Consider the following 13,040-nt stretch of genomic DNA (forward strand, 5'->3'; position numbering starts at 1 on the left):
ATATAATATGAAAATCATACTTGGTCTGCATAGGCAAAGCCGACCTCTCTGCCAACTTCTATTGAAATCTTTTCATGCCTTTTGAAATCCTGCTGATAAACAGAAAATAGAACTGAAAACATTACGTCTGGTACAACCCCAATTCCAGTGAAGTTGGCCTGCCTGCAGTCCAAACCTGTCGCCTATTGAAAATGTGTGGCGCATTATGGAGAGCAAAATACGACAACGGAGACCCCAGACTGTTGAACAACTGAAGTCATACATCAAGCAGGAATAGGAGGAATTCCACCTACAAAGCTTCAAAAATTAGTGTCCTCAGTTCCCAAATGCTTATTGAGTGTTGTTAGAAGGAAAGGTGATGTAACACAGTGGTAAACATACCACTGTCCCAGCTTTTTTGAAACGTGTTGCAGGCATCGATTTCAAAATGAGCAATTATTTGCACAAAAACAATAAAGTTTATCAGTTTGAACATTAAATATCTTGTCTTTGTAGTGTATTCAATTGAATATAGGTTGAAGAGGATTTGCAAATCATTGTATTCTGTTTTTATTTACATTTTACACAATGTCCCAACTTCACTGGAATTGAGTTTGTAAGTGCAGTTAGATCAGGTTGATGCGCAAATGCTACATGTCTCTGCATCCACCGCAACACAGAGCGGGTTGCATCCAAGTCTCATAAGCATACAGTAAGACAGCAAGCATCAAGACACTAAAGACTTGGACCTTCAGTCACTTCCAAAATTATCTGTATCACTAAACACCTCTGTCCAGCAACCTCTTGACTATCTCGCTCTCAAAGGCTCAGGACCTGGAGATGTTAAGATCACTGCAGTCTACAGACTGTATGTATAGGTAGACAGATAGATATATATATATATATATATATATATATATATATATATATATATATATATATATATATATATACGAGGTCTGTTAGAAAAGTATCTGACCTTTTTATTTTTTTCAAAAACCTGATGGATTTGAATCACGTGTGCTTGCATGAGCCAACCTTGAACCTTCGTGCGCATGCGTGATTTTTTTCACGCCTGTCGGTTGCGTCATTTGCTTGTAAGCAGACCCTTGACCTCCTTACACAGGTGAATCCAATCATGAGAAAGCATATTTAAGGCGGCTACAGTGGGGCCAAAAAGTATTTAGTCAGTCCCAGATTGTGCAAGTTCTCCTACTTAGAAAGATGAGAGAGGTCTGTACTTTTCAACATAGGTACACTTCTGTGATAGACAAAATGAGAAAAAAACTCCAGGAAATCACATTGTAGGATTTTTAAAGAATTTATTTGTAAATTATGGTAGAAAATAAGTATTTGGTCACCCACAAACAAGCAAGATTTCTGGCTCTCACAGACTTGTAACAACTTCTTTAAGAAGCTCTTTTGTCCTCCACTCGTTGCCTGTATTAATGGCATCTGTTGGAACTCATTATTTGTATAAAAGATAACACGTCACTGTGGAATTGTCTTGTATATCAGTTTTTGTTATTGACGAGTTGTGTGCCAAGTAAATAAGTTCAAATAAGAAGTAAAAAAATAAGTTCAAATAAGTTATTTGGATGGTATGATCGCTGACAAAGAACACAGCATTCCAAGAAAAACGCTTGCTACCTGCAGTAAAATTTGGAGGTGGTTCCATCATGCTGTGGGGCTGTGTGGCCAGTGCAGGTACTGGGAATCTTGTTAAAGTTTAGGTTCACATGGATTCCAGTCAGTATCAGCAGATTCTTAAGAACAATGTTCATGAAAAAGTGACAAAGTTGATGTTGCGCCAGAACTGGATTTTTCAACTAAGGCATTCATCCAGAGGAACACGTACAATGTTCTGGAATGGCCATCTCAGTCCCCAGACCTGAATATTATTGAAAATCTGTGGTGTGATTTTAAGGTAGCTGTCCATGCTCGGAAACCAACAAACCTGAGATGTTTTGTAAAGAAGACTGGTTCAAAATACCTTTAACCAAAATCCAGACTCTCATTGGAAGCTATAGGAAGCATTTAGAGGATGTTATTTCTGCAAAAAGGAGGATCTACTAAATGATGTATTTCTTTTCTGTTGGGGTGCCCAAATTTATTGCACACTTTCTGTAAATCCTATAAACTTAATTTCACTTCTCATATATCACTGTGTGTGCTACATGATATATTTAACTGAAATTGCTGATCCAAACAACCAGTGATTTATAAAGGAAAATCATGGAAATCATCAGGGGTGCCCAAACTTTTACATATAATTGTATAATTTTTTTTCTTTTTCTTTTGTTCATAATTTCTTGTGCTTACAGCCATGTGTCACTGAATTGATAACTTACTAAGATGCATTTTGCTGATTTTGAAGATTTTTTTTTCTTTATATTGAGACCTTTATCATATAAGGTTATTATTATTATTATTATTATTATTATTATTTGGTTCAGTTTTTATAAAGTCATGAGGATAGTGTGGCTAGAGCTCATGGAAGAAAGTCACAGATATTTGGTTTAAGCTGCAGTCTTCTTCGTTTGAGGAAGGGGACCAAGAGGGTGGGGATGTCCTGGCCTGTATATGTGTTTGTTATAATTTGTTATTTCCATCTCATTTTTTCCTTATACTATTTGTTTTTATTTGGTGTTTTCTCTCTTTCACGCCATTGATGCCAAATGTTTCTATCACTCTTTTTTGTCAATATGGGACCATACCCACACAGCAATACTGCTGGAAAGTCCACATATGGCTGATGGTACAACCCCTGGCAAAAATTATGGAATCACCGGCCTCGGAGGATGTTCATTCAGTTGTTTAATTTTGTAGAAAAAAAGCAGATCACAGACATGACACAAAACTAAAGTCATTTCAAATGGCAACTTTCTGGCTTTAAGAAACACTATAAGAAATCAGGAAAACAAATTGTGGCAGTCAGTAACGGTTACTTTTTTAGACCAAGCAGAGGGAAAAAAATATGGACTCACTCAATTCTGAGGAAAAAATTATGGAATCACCCTGTAAATTTTCATCCCCAAAACTAACACCTGCATCAAATCACATCTGCTTGTTAGTCTGCATCTAAAAAGGAGTGATCACACCTTGGAGAGCTATTGCACCAAGTGGACTGACATGAATCATGGCTCCAACACGAGAGATGTCAATTTAAACAAAGGAGAGGATTATCAAAGTCTTAAAAGAGGGTAAATCATCACGCAATGTTGCAAAAGATGTTAGTTGTTCACAGTCAGCTGTGTCTAAACTCTGGACCAAATACAAACAACATGGGAAGGTTGTTAAAGGCAAACATACTGGTAGACCAAGGAAGACATCAAAGCGTCAACACAGAAAACTTAAAGCAATATGTCTCAAAAATCGAAAATGCACAACAAAACAAATGAGGAACAAATGGGAGGAAACTGGAGTCAACGTCTGTGACCGAACTGTAAGAAACCGCCTAAAGGAAATGGGATTTACATACAGAAAAGCTACACAAAAGCCATCATTAACACCTAAACAGAAAAAAACAAGGTTACAATGGGCTAAGGAAAAGCAATTGTGGACTGTGGATAAGCCATATTCAGTGATGAATGTCGAATCTGCATTGGGCAAGGTGATGATGCTGGAACTTTTGTTTGGTGCCGTTCCAATGAGATTTATAAAGATGACTGCCTGAAGAGAACATGTAAATGTCCACAGTCATTGATGATATGGGGCTGCATGTCAGGTAAAGGCACTGGGGAGATGGCTGTTATTACATCATCAATAAATGCACAAGTTTACATTGATATTTTGGACACTTTTCTGATGTTTGGGGATGATGAAATCATTTTTCAAGATGATAATGCATCTTGCCAAAGAGCAAAAACTGTGAAAACATTCCTTGCACAAAGACACATAGGGTCAATTTCATGACATAGGGTAAATGTCAACGAGCAGATGTTATTTGATGCAGGTGTTAGTTTTGGGGATGGAAATTTACAGGGTGATTCCATAATTTATTCCTCAGAATTGAGTGAGTCCATATTTTTTTCCTCTGCTTGGTCTAAAAAAGTAACCGTTACTGACTGCCACAATTTTTTTTCCTGATTTCTTATAGTGTTTCTTAAAGCCAGAAAGTTGCCATTTGAAGTGACTTTAGTTTTTTTCTACAAAATTAAACAACAGAATGAACATCCTCCGTGGCCGGTGATTCCATAATTTTTGCCAGGGGTTGTAGTACTATGGGTAGTCCCATTAGATTCTTATCCAGGAATGTAAAGGGCATGTGTTTCTGCTTCTGCTCTTGGCCCATTATGTAATAATCACCTCTTTCCTTTTTAGACACTTTCATCTGTGGGATGAGAAGGGCATTAAATGTTTCTGTGGTCTTTTTAGGGATAATATCTTTCTTAATTGTATGTCTTCCTTATATGGCCTGCCCTCATCTCATTTATTTAGTTTTTTCAAATTAGATATTGTGCATCTACTGTTTATCCAGAGTTCCCCACTCTGCCCTCTAAACATCCTTGGGAAAACTTTTTTGAACTTCTGCCCCATAAGAAAGCTCTTATGTCACAGATATATAATCTTGTTGTTTCAATGAACCATCATCCAGTCAAAAAAGATCTGTAATTGGGAACAAGAGTTGAGTCTTGAGTTTGCAGAAGGTTTCTGGGATAAGCCTGTTGATAGAAATTGTACATCATCATCTTGTGCAAGACTTTCCCTTATTCAATTAAAAATAGTACACAGGCTGCACTTACAAAGTCCAAATTATCTAAAATTTCAAGCCTAAATAAACTATTCAGGAAGTGGAGTTGTGAGGATTTGCTGTTTTAAACATTCTAAATGTTCTATTTAATATTGTGTGATTCTCTTCCTATAACCTGTTTAATAGGAATCATTTTATCTTCATATAATTGATAATGAAATTGATTTTTGAAAACAATATGAAGTACTATATTCAAATAAAAATATAATGTAATATATCAATCAAAACAGACCCAAATGTCATAAAAAGCGCTTATTATCAACTCCACATGGCAATCAAATATGTTTAATTTGTGCCAAGTGGCTTTTGAATGTTTGTATTGGATCAAAATTTATATTATACTCAACAAAAATATAAACGCAACACTTTTGGTTTTGCTCCCATTTTGTATGAGATGAACTCAAAGATCTAAAACTTTTTCCACATACACAATATCACCATTTCCCTCAAATATTGTTCACAAACCAGTCTAAATCTGTGATAGTGAGCACTTCTCCTTTGCTGAGATAATCCATCCCACCTCACAAGTGTGCCATATCAAGATGCTGATTAGACACCGTGATTAGTGCACAGGTGTGCCTTAGACTGTCCACAATAAAAGGCCACTCTGAAAGGTGCAGTTTTGTTTTATTGGGGGGGATACCAGTCAGTATCTGGTGTGACCACCATTTGCCTCATGCATTGCAACACATCTCCTTTGCATAGAGTTGATCAGGTTGTCAATTGTGGCCTGTGGAATGTTGGTCCACTCCTCTTCAATGGCTGTGCGAAGTTGCTGGATATTGGCAGGAACTGGTACACGCTGTCGTATACGCCAGTCCAGAGCATCCCAAACATGCTCAATGGGTGACATGTCCGGTGAGTATGCCGGCCATGCAAAAACTGGGACATTTTCCGCTTCCAAGAATTGTGTACAGATCCTTGCAACATGGGGCCGTGCATTATCCTGCTGCAACATGAGGTGATGTTCTTGGATGTATGGCACAACAATGGGCCTCAGGATCTCGTCACGGTATCTCTGATCGTATATCGTCTCAGCATCTTGATATGGCACACCTGTGAGGTGGGATGGATTATCTCAGCAAAGGGGAAGTGCTCACTATCACAGATTTAGACTGGTTTGTGAACAATATTTGAGGGAAATGGTGATATTGTGTATGTGGAAAAAGTTTTAGAACTTTGAGTTCATCTCATACAAAATGGGAGCAAAACCAAAAGTGTTGCGTTTATATTTTTGTTGAGTGTATTTCTACCTCAAATGTTAGAATTTAAGTCATCGGCTCATGTGGCTCACATATTAATCCACACATTTTACAACAAACCTAAATGTTCCTGGCTCACATTATCAATAACTACTGTATTCACATCCATATGTTTGTGCTTCATGTACACTAACTGTGTGTATTCCTTCTTATATCTCTATGTGTGTATATATGTCTGACCATGTTGGATGAATTTCAATCTTTTTCTTAAAATAACTGTATTTGCATGTTTCTTTGTATCTCAATGTCAACCTTGTCTGACCAAAGGCACACTTTGTCTTTTAAAACTATGTAATAGTAAGTACACCTCTTTGCACATCACACCTTCAAACACAGCCTCATACTACCGTCCATGAATAATTTACTTAAGCTCCCAATTTTCTATAGGAATACAAACTTCCTACAGACACTGCGCTAGTCTGGACGATCGGAGATCATAGTAGGGAGGGGTGTTATTTCTAAAAAATTTGGAAATCTATAAATGTTTGCATGGAATATGGAAATATACACAGAATAAACCATAGCAGGATAAATTTTGGGTCATTTGGTTCTAAAAACCCATATGGACAGAGCGTTTGAAAATTTCAAGTAACGCAGAAAACCACTCTGTTGCTTATAATTAGTTCATTGTGGCCATGTCATTCTTTACATGTGATGATTATACTCAACTGATGTTCCTGAAATAAAAACTACATAGATTTTGTTTGTTACAATTTATTGTAACATATGTACTGAAATTAGGTTTTTTTGTCAATTACTCTTAAAAAAAACACCAGATAGGCTTACTGTTGCTATAGAAGTTGAATAGAAACTTTTGGTCAAGCAACATTTGGAGCCCAATTTCAAGTCTCTAGGTGCAGCGTTTCTCAAGATATGACATTTTCGTCAATATTTTTTGGCGATTTTTGAACCTGATATCTTCACTGGCTCCGTCCATATAGGTTTTTGGAACCAAATGACCCAAAATTTATCCTGCTATGGTTTATCCCATGTGTATTTCCATATTCCATGCAAACATTTATAGATTTCCAAATTTTTTGAAATAACACCCCTCTCTAATCATAGGGGTCAACAGTCTATGCCAGTGGTATCCAAACTATTCCAGAAAGGGCCGAGAGGGTGCATGTTATCTTTGCAGCCACTGACTCTAGCAGGTGATTTCACTGATTAACATCCCTTTGAGCAGGTGGGATGAGTTCATATGCATGATGAGAAATATGAAAATCCCTTCCAATTCTTCTTTGAGGAATGTTGTTTTCAACATTTGTATAATTTTCTCTTTGTTTTTCCCTGTGCTGACACAATGCAGACTCTCTGCCCATCTCAAAAACTCAGCCTTTCATGGACAATGCTTTTGTACCAAATCATGTTTATAATCACCTGTTGACATCACCGCTTTCAGATCATCATTATTTAATATATTCACCTTATTACTCGCCCTAAATTGCCCAGTCCCAACTTTTTTGTAATGTGTTACAGGCCTGAAATGTCAGAATTAATGTATATTAACAAATGAAGTTGACCAGACAAAACATGAAAAATCTTTGGTTTAATAATGTCTGCAGTGAAATGGAAGTCAAAGTAAATCACTTCAGTTTTGTGTTTTCCATTTTACATATTGTCGCGACTTTTTCTATTTTGGACTGCAAATTCTACACAGATGTGTAAAACATGCAGATGAACATGAGAAGTGTGTGAGAAACAGAAAGAGTACAAATATATGAGCACTGCTGGGTTTGTCTAAATAAAAAGGCTTCAAGAATGAGGCCAGAAGCAATGAAAGGCCTGACGAAAATTTGAAGCTTTCTATCTGTATTCAGAATCAAATAAAGACCAGCTTATGTAACAAGCTGCTGGCCCACACACACACACACTGACCTGACCACACACATGCACAAAGTACACTGTCTGTGTGCACCTTTGTCACCGCTGTGGCTCACACATCAGTGAACACTGACCCACACTGCAAAACCGCCGTCTTCACTGAACTACTCTTAAGGGACCTTGACATTTGCATGAATATGTTCTCTGCGCTGTCACGCAATTTGTCGTGCTGATGCGTCTCACTTTGTCCCGCTTTGTGCTGCACTACACAAAATAAAGCCTGTGCCATGTCATTTCGTAAGTTGATTAAGCATTTGCTCGTGGCTGATGAAACCATTCTCTCATCGCTCCCAGAATCAGAGAAATAATCTACAGCTGCAGGTCGTCTCGTGCTCGCCGTTCGTGGAGAATGCATTTGGAATATTGTCTCAAAGGTAATTGTTTATAAATAATATATATATTGTAATGGATTGGTAAAACACTTGCATTTTCATTCCTTTGTATGCGTTAGTTCATGTATCTGTAAAGTTATGTTTATTGTAAAGTGGGGTAAATAAGTATTTGATCCACTGTCGAGTTTGCAGTTTTTCCCACCTACAAAGATTGGTGAGGTCTGTAATCTTTATCATAGGTACACTTCAACTGTGAGAGACAGAATCTAAAAACAAATCCAGAAAATTACATTGTATGATTTTTAAATAATTAATTTGCATTTTATTGCATGAAATAAGTATTTGATACAATAGAAAAACAAAACTTAATATTTGGTACAGAAACCTTTGTTTGGAATTACAGAGGTCAAACGGCTCCTGTAGTTCTCGACCAAGTTTTCACACACTGCAGCAGGGATTTTGGTCCACTCCTCCATACAGATCTTCTCCAGATCTTTCAGTTTTTGAGGCTGTCACTGGACAACACTGAATTTCAGTTCCCTCCAAAGATTTTCTATTGAGTTCAGGTCTGGAGACTGGCTCGGCCACTCCAGGACCTTGAAATACTTCTTACGGAGCCCCTCCTTAGGTGCCCTTGCTGTGTGTTTCGGGACATTGTCATGCTTGAAGACCCAGCCACGACCCATCTTCAATGCTCTTACTGACGGAAGGAGGTTGTTTGCCAAAACCTTGTGATACATGACCCCATCCATCCTCCCTTTAATATGGTACACTTGTCCTGTCCCCTTTGCAAAAAAGTACCCCCAAAATATGTTTCCATCCGCATGCTTCACAGTTGGGATGGTTTTCTTGGGGTTGTTCTCATCCTCCAAACACGGCAAGTGGAGTTGATAACAAAAGGCTCTATTTAGGTCTAATCTTTGCAAATGTGGTCCCAGCTCTCTTTTGTCATTGACCAGGTCCTCCTGTGTAGTTCTGGACTGATTCCTGACCTTTCTCAGAATCATCCTTAAGCCCCGTTTACACATAGATGGTAAACTCTCCCGGAAGTGCCCCGGCAGAGATTTTGCCCCCTCTGGGCCATTTTAGGGATCAAACGCCGTAGTTAACGCCGGCGCACGGGGACGTGGTTTGGTTCCGGCTTCACCAGGAATCGTCGAAAAAATTATTCAACATGTCAAATAATTCCGGGAGCGCTCCCGGAGAAGTGGCCTGACGACGGAGACAACGTGAACAACGGCGTTTGATACTTTTTAATTGCCGTGTCATCCTGCCCCTTCCTGTAGTGCCGCAGTTTACACCGCCGTAATTGGCTGCTGGCATTGTATCCCTAACCTGTTGTGTGGGCCGCCAGAAGAGGAGGTACTGCTGGCCCACCACCAGAGGGCGCCCTGCCTGAAGTGCGGGCTTCAGGCACGAGAGGGCGCTGCCGCCACGGACACAGCCGGGGGTGACAGCTGTCACTCATTATCTCTTGACAGCTGTCACCCATCTACACGTCATCATCCCACTCCATAAAGACCGGACGTCATCTCCACCTCGTTGCTGAGATATCGTCTACCTTAGGAGGTAACTTTCTCTGCCGGCATTGATTGATTCCAAGTGCTATTGTGTTGCAGCTGTCTAACCAGAGGACCGGCGTGGGTCGCGACTGTTTCGTCCTACTTCCCGTCAGATAAGTGGTTAAACAGACGCTGCATGAGTGTGTGTTAGAGGTGGAGGTGGAATTCCCACCGTTGTTGTTACTGGGTGTTCACACACCCACATCTGATTGTCTCTGCTCCTTGCCAGCAGTACCAGATCCGACACGTGGAGACAGTGGCCACCTGGGGTGTTCAGGATTTGGCGGCTCCAGTATTCGCCAGGTTCGGCGGCGGAGGAAATCGTGTGGTTCCGGTTCTTCTCAGGACAGACGTCTTCTATCCTCGAGCCTGCCCGCACGTCACCTTTGCTAATTGACTATTGTACTTATTCTGTAATCTGCTGTGTTTGGTTGTGCTTTTCACAACAGTAAAGTGTTCATATTTGACTCTTTCATTGTCCGTTCATTTACGCCCCCTGTTGTGGGTCCGTGTCACGACACTTTCCCAACACCTAACCAACGGCGTGTAAAACGGCGATAGAGCCCACATCGGCGTCCTCAAAGGCACTTTAACCGGCGACAGAGGCAGACAAAACGGCGGCGCTAGCGGACAGTACGCTGTTCTAAACGCCACCTCCTGGTTAACGGCGTTCCAAACGGCTGATAGGCAGCGGTCAGTATAAAAACTCTAGCGTGCTGCATGCAGGTCTCTCACTCGCGGCCAGCTCCAGATATTTTTGCAGAGAAGCTCCAGTATGCCTACTAAAATAAAATTGGCAGTGACAAGGACTTACCAAGAGGTCTGGTTCAGAAGCAGAGGGTAGCCCTGTGGTGGAGACGGAGCAACACGTTGAGGGGAAAAGGAGAGAAAAGAAAAGGCTGAGAGATGAGCTCCCTCCCCCTGCACTGACAGCTGCTTCAGCCTATTATACTCTGGGGGCGGTGCCTATATGCAAAAGTTCCTGGAGTAATGCAGGATTTGCCTGGATAAATCCAGCGGTACACAGGGCATTATCAGCGGCAGCAGAACACCGTCATTCTCACGCACGTCTTAACCTGCGATTGTAAAGGATAGAACTGGGTATTAACCCCCGTTGCCTGACGTGTGCCGGATGCTACTGCGTCAAAACTCTGCTTTATTCGGCAGATTTAGCGGAGTTTTATCTGCGTATTTGCAGCTAGTATGGCACTCAAAACGCCGGCTAAATGCTCCGCCCCTTTCCACCGTGAAAACAGCCGGAACTACCGCGCACTTCGATCTACGTACTACCCGCCGACAAAACCGTCTATGTGTAACCTGGGCTTTACTCCACGAGGTGGAGTAAAATAATACAAATAAATTATACAAATAATGAATGTTTATGAGTTCAATGGTACGAATATTTCATGAGGTGAATTCTGGAACAAACCATTCAACGAGGCTCGTTGAATGGTTTGTTCCAGCTTTCACTGAATTAAATATTCATTCCATTGAAAGAATGTAAAAACATTCATTATTTGTTTTATGTAACGGCTAAAATAAATCCTTGTCATTTCACATTTTATGAATTTATAAACAACAGAAAAGGGACTTACATTGTGGTGTTCTACTGCTGCTAACGTCCAAATTATGACGTGTAGTCCTGTGATGCTGTGCACTGACTTCAGACTTCCATAAAAAAGGAAGAAAAAGACGTTGTGTAGTTCCTCAGTCCAGCCAAAAATCACATCAACTTTTCATGTGAACAGGTCTTCATGTATCCAGATGGCTTACAGCGGAGTGGACTTTGTGTGTGTGTGTGTGTGTGCTGCAAGAATTAGCAGCGTCCGTTAGCTCATTCAAATCATCGTATACATCGTATATTGTCCCTCGCGCGCGCACACATCCAACCAGGTCGGCACTTTTGCCCGCCTGTGCTACCAAGTGCAGCGAAAAAATAATTACATCAGAAATTAGTCCAGTTTTTCATTCTTTCTTCCTGCGAACACCCTCCAGACATCACAGTGGATTTGTTGTGTGTGTGTGTGCATATTGCAACAATTAGCGGCGCCAGTTAGCTCATTCAAAACATGTCTCGGTAGTTGTCCCGCGCACACACACGCGCAACCTCGTCAGTGCTTGTGCGTGTGTGTACTCCCAAAAAAAATCTGTCTACGTCCTCAGTGCAGCGAAAAAAAATCACATCAGAAATGAGTCCAGCTTTTCTTTCCAACTTCCTGCCAACAGCCTCCAGACAGCACAGTGGATTTGTTTTGTGTGTGCGTGCACGCGCATGAGTGGCCGTGCATGCATGTGTGTGCACGATCACGTGTGGGCGCGCGCACATGCACAAGCACGTGAGCTTGCATACACGATCACATGAGCGTGTGCGTGCGCGAGCTTGTGTGTGCTCGTGCATGAGGATGTGCGCATGTGCGTGTGTGTGCAGAGTGCAATGGTACCAAACGTATGGAACCAAATTTGCACTCTAAATGGAACCAAGCTGCACTCTAAATGCAATCCAACACAAATGGGATGAATTAATCCATGTCATGTGACATACAAAGCACCAATCACATGACAAGGATCCACTCAGCCGTTATATAATTTCTAATTATTGCTCCAACAGTTGTTGCCTTCTCACCAAGCTGCTTGCCTGTTATCCTGTAGCCCATCCCAGCCTTGTACAGGCCTACAATTCTGTCCCTGATGTCCTTAGACAGCTCTTTGGTCTTGGCCATGGTGGACAGGTTGGAGTGTGATTGATTGAGTGTGTGGACAGGTTTCTTTTATACAGGTAACGAGTTCAGACAGGTGCAATTAATACACGTAAAGAGTGTGGAATAAGAGGGCTTCTTAAAGAAAAATTAACAGGTCTGTGAGAGCCAGAATTCTTGCTGGTTGGTAGGGGGATCATATACACTCAACAAAAATATAAACACAACACTTTTGGTTTTGCTCCCATTTTGTATGAGATGAACTCAAAGATCTAAAACTTTTTCCACATACACAATATCACCATTTCCCTTAAATATTGTTCACAAACCAGTCTAAATCTGTGATAGTGAGCACTTCTCCTTTGCTGAGATAATCCATCCCACCTCACAGGTGTGCCATATCAAGATACTGATTAGACACCATGATTAGTGCACAGGTGTGCCTTAGACTTCCCACAATAAAAGACCACTCTGAAAGGTGCAGTTTTATCACACAGCACAATGCCACAGATGTCGCAAGATTTGAGGGAGCGTGCACTTGGCATGCTGACAGCAGGAATGTCACCAGAGCT

The 13,040-nt window shown here is 40.7% G+C and overlaps 1 protein-coding gene across 1 annotated transcript in view; it reads left to right on the top strand.

The window, feature by feature from the left end:
• Positions 1-13,040, top strand: part of scfd2 (sec1 family domain containing 2) — a 354,011-nt gene that overhangs the window by 334,066 nt on the left and 6,905 nt on the right. The window lies entirely within an intron of this gene.

Source organism: Thalassophryne amazonica, chromosome 10 (assembly GCF_902500255.1).
Source record: "Thalassophryne amazonica chromosome 10, fThaAma1.1, whole genome shotgun sequence".
In the NCBI taxonomy this organism is placed as follows: Eukaryota; Metazoa; Chordata; class Actinopteri; order Batrachoidiformes; family Batrachoididae; genus Thalassophryne; species Thalassophryne amazonica.